Here is a 6000-nt window from a genome sequence, read left to right as displayed (position 1 = left end):
AAACTCCAGATCCTTTTAGAAGCCTGTTGTAGTGGGTTGAATGAACATAAAAGATATGTCCACCTGGAATCATTAAATGTGACCTTTTTTTGGGGGGGGAGTCTTTGCAGATGTAATTAACTTAAGGATCTCCAGATGAGATCATCCTATAATGACAAGTGTTCTTAGAAGGGAGAAGACGAGTGGGAAGGCCATATGAAGACCGGCTCAGCGTGATGCGGCCACAAGCCAAGAGACGTCTGGTGCTGCAGCAGCTGGGAGAGCGAAGAATTCTTCTCTAGAGCCTTGGAGGGAGCACGGCCCTGCCAGCACCTTGATTTCAGGTTTCCGGGCTCCAGAGCTGTGAGAGAAGACATTTGTGTTGTTTTGAGCCGACAAGTTCCTGGTAATTTGTTATGGCGGCCCGAGGACACTAACACATCTGCTGTGGGAAGTGAGCTGTGAGCAGGAAGAAGGGTACGAACTGGAGTCCTTCCTGCAAAGGGGAACTGATCTCACTTTGTCTCATTTCTAGGACCACGCTGCAGCCATTTATGAAATGCTCAGTGTGCCTGACTAGAACATTCAAGGATGCAGTTCTTTTCTTCAGGAAGCTCAGATTCATGAAGGAGACAGACCCGGTTAAATGCAATAATAGCAGGCATTAGTAGAGGGCAGCCAGCCAGGGAAGACTTCTCAGAGGTGGGGAGAGTTGAGCTGGGCTTTGATGGATGAGCAGGAGTTTGCCAACAGGAATATAAGGGCAAATTTGTTTGTTTACTTATTTACTTATTTATTATTTGACAGCACAAGCAGGGGGAGTGGCAGAGGGAGAGGGAGAAGCAGGTTCCCTGCTAAGCAGAAAGCCCAAGGTGGCGCTCGCTCCCAGGACCCCGAGATCATGACCTGAGCTGAAGCAGACATTAACTGACTGAGCCACCCAGGCAGCCCCAAGGGCAAGTGTAGGATACCGAAGTCTTAGGTGTGGGGTTGAACAAGAACCAGGCTCGTAATCCGGTCCGGCCTGAAGAATACTAAGAACTTGTGGGAGGTGAGGGGTAAGGGTGGGGTACAGGGGGATCGCTAAATGTGGCTGCTGTGTCTAGAACAGTAAGCTTCGTGACAGCATGGGGACTGTCTTCCTTTGCTGATTCTAGAATAGTGTCTGACACTTAGAAGACTCTCAACAAATATTTGTTGAATAAAGGGGGAAAAACCCCACATGATCTTCTCAGTAGATGCAGAAAAAAAACATTTGATAAAAGCAGAATTTATAGGGCGTCTGCTTCTCCCGATCCCTCTGCCTCCCCCCGCCCACTTGTGCACTTGCTCCTCTCTCACTCGCTCTATCTCAAATAGATACATAAAATCTTTTTTTAAGAGTAAAATAAAATAATAAATAAAATCCAACTCTCATGATAAAAACACTCCAGAACGAACTAGTAATAGAAAGGAAATTCCTCCACTTGATAAAGGGCATCTATGAAAAGCCCGTAGTGAACATCAAACTTAACGGTGAAACACTGAAATCTTTTCCCCTAAATCAGGAACAAGACAAGGATGTCTGCTCTCACCACCTCTACCCAAATTGTTCTCGAGGTTCTAGTCAGGGCAATTAGGCAAGGAATGGAAATAAAAGACATCCATTTGGAAAGGAAGAAGTAAAACTCTTTACAGATGACATGATCTTATATAAAGAAAGTCCTTTAAAAAAAAAAGATTTTATTTATTTTAGAGAGAGCATGCATGCGCGTGAGCATGGGCAGGGAGAGAGAAACCAAGCCGACTCCATGCTGATTACAGAGTCTGATGCGGGGCTGGATCTCACAACCTTGAGATCGTGACCTGGGCTGAAACCAAGAGTCAGATGCTTAACCTACTGCGCCACCTAGATGCCCCCCCCTTTTTTTAAGTAGGCTCCACACCCAATGTGGGGCTTGAACTCAGGGCCCTGAGATCAAGAGTTTGCGCTTCTGGGGCGCCTGGGTGGCACAGCGGTTAAGCGTCTGCCTTCGGCTCAGGGCGTGATCCTGGCGTTCTGGGATCGAGCCCCACGTCAGGCTCCTCCGCTATGAGCCTGCTTCTTCCTCTCCCACTCCCCCTGCTTGTGTTCCCTCTCTCGCTGGCTGTCTCTATCTCTGTCCAATAAATAAAAATAAAAAAATCTTAAAAAAAAAAAAAAAAGAGTTTGCGCTTCTGACTGAGCCAGCCAGGGACCCGTATATACAGAAAATCCTAAAGAAACTATATACTCACTCACACAAACCAGTAGAGCTAATAAGTAAGCTCAGGGAAGTTGCAGGATACAAGACAATACACAAAAATTACTTGTATTTGTATATACTAGCAAAGAACAATCCAAAAATCAAGAAAATAATTCCATTTACAATAGCATCAGAAGTAGTGAAATACGGGGGCATCTGCGTGGGTCAGTTAAGTGTCCAACTCTTGGTTGTGGCTCAGGTCATGATCTCAGATGCCCCACTCAGTGTGGAGTCTGCTTGAGATTCTTGGTGTCTCTCTCTCTCTCTCTCTCTGTTTCTAAAATAAATAAATACATGTTTTTTAAATAAAGATTTTATTTATTTATTTGAGAGAGAGAGACAGAGGGAGAGAACAGAAGCAGGAGGAGCGGTAGGCAGAGGGAGAGGGAGAAGCAGACTCCCTGCTGAACAAGGAGCCCGATGTAGGGCTCGATCCCAGGATGCTGGGAATCATGACCTGAGCTGAAGGCAGACGCTTAACTGACTAAGCCACCCAGGTGGCCCAATAAATAAATCTTTTTAAAAAAATAGTGAAATACTTAGGAGTAAATTTAAGCAAAGAAATACAAGGCTTGCACACTGTAAACTATAAAACATTGCTGAAACTAAAGGCAAAAAACCCCTTAATTAATGTAAGGACATCCTGTATTCATGGGTTGGAAGACATAATAATGCAGTTAAGATAGCAATATTCCCTAAACTGACACACAGGTTTAATACAAGCCCTACCGGAATTCCGGTTGCCTTTTTTTTTTTTTTTTTTTTTTAAATGAACAAGCTGATCCTAAAACTCATATGGAAATGCGGGGGACCCAAATAGGCAACAAAACAATATTGAAAAAGAAAAACAAATGTGGAGTACTTGCACCTCCTAAATTCAAAGCTCACTTCAAAGCTAGAGTCATCAAAGCAGGCGACTTTGGTGTAAGGATCGACATACAGATTGATGGGACGGAACTGAGAGTCTAGAAATAAATCCTCATATTTATCATCAATTGATTTTCAACAAGGGTGTCAAGACAATTGGGTGGGAAATAATAGTCTTTTCAATAAATGGTACAGGGACAACTAGATACCCACATGCGAGGAATGAAATTGGCCCCACCTCACATCATACATAAAAAATAATTAAAAAATGGATCAAACACCTAAATGTAAGAACAAAAACTTTAAAACTCTTCAAAGAAAGTGTAGGCGAAAATCTCTGTGACCTTGGAATAGATATGACACCAAGAGCACAAGCAAATCAAAGGGAAAAAAAATAGATAAATCGGACTTCAACCAAATTAAGAATTTGTGTGTCTATGGACATTATCAAGAAAATGAAAAGACAACCCACAGAATGGGAGAAAACATTTGCAACTTATATATCTGAGAAAAAGCTGCTTTTCAGAATACATAAAGAATTCTTACAACATAAAAAGAAATCTCACCTGAAACACGGGCAGGAGTGCCTGGCTGGCTCAGTCTGTGGAGTGTGCGGCCCTTGATCTTGGGATTATAAATTCAAGCCCCATGTTGGGGTGTACAGAGTATTTAAGAATAAAATCTTAGAGGCTCCTGGGTGGCTCAGTCGGCTAAGTGTCTGCCATCCATCGGCTCAGGTCACAATCCCAGGGTCCTGGGATCAAGCCCTGCATTTGGCTCCCTGCTCAGCGGGGAGTCTGCTTCTCCCTCACCCTCTTCTCTCTCCCCCCGCCGGCTTGTGCTATCTCTCTCAAATAAATAAAATCTTTTTTAAAAAATTAAATCTTAAAAAAAGAACATAAAAAAGGGGCAAAGGACCAGAATAGACATATCTCCAAAGAAGATCTACAAATGGTTAGAAAATACAGAGAAAGATGCTCAACATCACTATTCATTAGGGAAATGCAAATCAAAACCATGAGATACCAGTTCACATCCACTAGGAGGCCAAAAAAAAAAAAAAAAAAAAAAAAAAAAAAAAAAAGCCAGATAATAAAAATGTTGGTGAAGATGTGGAGAAATTGGAACACTTTTACATCACTGGTGGGAATGGAAAATGGTACAGCCACGATGGAAAGAAAGTTTGATAGTTTCTCAAAAAGTGAAACAGTGTTACTATATGGCCTAGGAATTCCATTCCTGGGTATAGGTCCGAAAGGACTGAAAACATGTTCACACAAAAACTCCCGCACACCCATGTTCCGAGCAGTACTATTCACAATAGCCAAAGAGTGGAAATAAGCCAGATGTCCCTCAATGGGTGAATGGATAAACAAAATGTAGTCCATCGTACAATGGAATATTATTCAGCCGTAAAAAAGGAACAAATTACTGATACGTATTACAACACGGATGAACCTTGAAAACTCACGAAGAAGCCAGGCACAAAAGGGCACATATTGTATAATTCCATTTATATGAAATGTCCAGAATAGGTAAACTCATAGAGTGTGGATTAACAGTTACCTAAAGCTAGGGGCGATTGTATATTTTAAAAGGGTAAATTTTATGCTAAGTGAATTGTATGTCAATTAGAAACAAAAGGGAAAAGAAACATTTTTCAGTGATGTTCAGGCCCGAAAGTGAGGGGGATAGGCATCATGTCAAAAATCAATATCAGAAGAGAACAGCCCAGACCATTTGTAGGAGGGATGGGGCAGGTCGCTGAGATGTGGATTCTCGCACCAAGGAAACTGAGACCCAGCCACACAGCTGATGGGTGAAGCCAGAATTAGTACCACGTGTGTCTGCCTTAGGAGCTCTCTCCCTGCAGCCTCTAGCCCTGCGCTGTCCAATAGGAAAACTGCTAGCTCTTGGGGGCTCTTGCACACTTGAAAAGTGAGTAGTTTGAATTAAGATGTGCTGTGAGTGTGCAATGCACGTTAGGTTTTGAAGACTCTGTAGGATGAGAGGAAGAGAAGGTATCTTAATTTCTTTATGTTCATTACATTTGAAATCAAGATCTGTTGTGTTAAATAGATCAGTTTTGCCAGTTTTTCACTTTCTAAGCTGTGACTACTAAAAAATTTAAAATTACGTGTGTGGCTCGCATTTATGTTTCTATCGGACAATACTGCTGTAGAGTATGTGGGCCCCTGGGGCGGCGTAGGAGAGCTTGGCATTAATTCATTCAGGAAATAAAATTTCACTGAGCATCCCTGGCTGAGCTAGCCTAAAGGTGATCACCGGGGGTGCTGGTTAGGCTGGAGAGGGGGTTATCACCTGCACTTTGAAATCCCAAAGGGGAGGAGGGAAGGCATGTGCGGTAACCCTTCCCTCTTGGCGGGGAGGTTGATGCCTTTTTCACTAGATCCAGATGCGCCCGAAGGTCTGTGACTAATTAAAAATCTGCAAGGCATGGCGATTAAAAACGGCAGAAAAGGGTGAGTATCTTGTGTGTTTTGACAAGCTTTTTTACTATTTCAGTGGAACTCCAAGAAACGGTACCTTCAAAAGCTTAGTCATCTTATCCAAGATACATATTTGATGATATGTTTCAGTCAGACCTGAGGATGGGCTGGAGGGGTGGGGGTGGAAGGAGGACAGAAAATTGTAATGCACACTCCAGGAGAGCAGAAACTTTGTCGAGTTCATTCTTGTATCCTTGGCGCCTGGACCGGTGCCAGGCACATAGTAGGCGCTTCTTAAATATCGGAAGGAGTTAAGATGTAGAGTTATGTGGATACAATAGAGAATTTTCCAGGGACGAGGAGGCCTCTAGCTTTTGTCAGTCTCCAAGGAGTCTCGTAGGCCCCCAAAGGGTTAAAAACCACTTAATACAGACAGGGAC

This window comes from Ursus americanus, chromosome 30, assembly GCF_024610735.1.
Source record: "Ursus americanus isolate L20-20 chromosome 30, mUrsAme1.1.p, whole genome shotgun sequence".
Lineage (NCBI taxonomy): Eukaryota > Metazoa > Chordata > Mammalia > Carnivora > Ursidae > Ursus > Ursus americanus.
The sequence above is the reverse complement of the archived record's forward strand: the minus strand, read 5'-3'. Positions refer to the sequence as shown.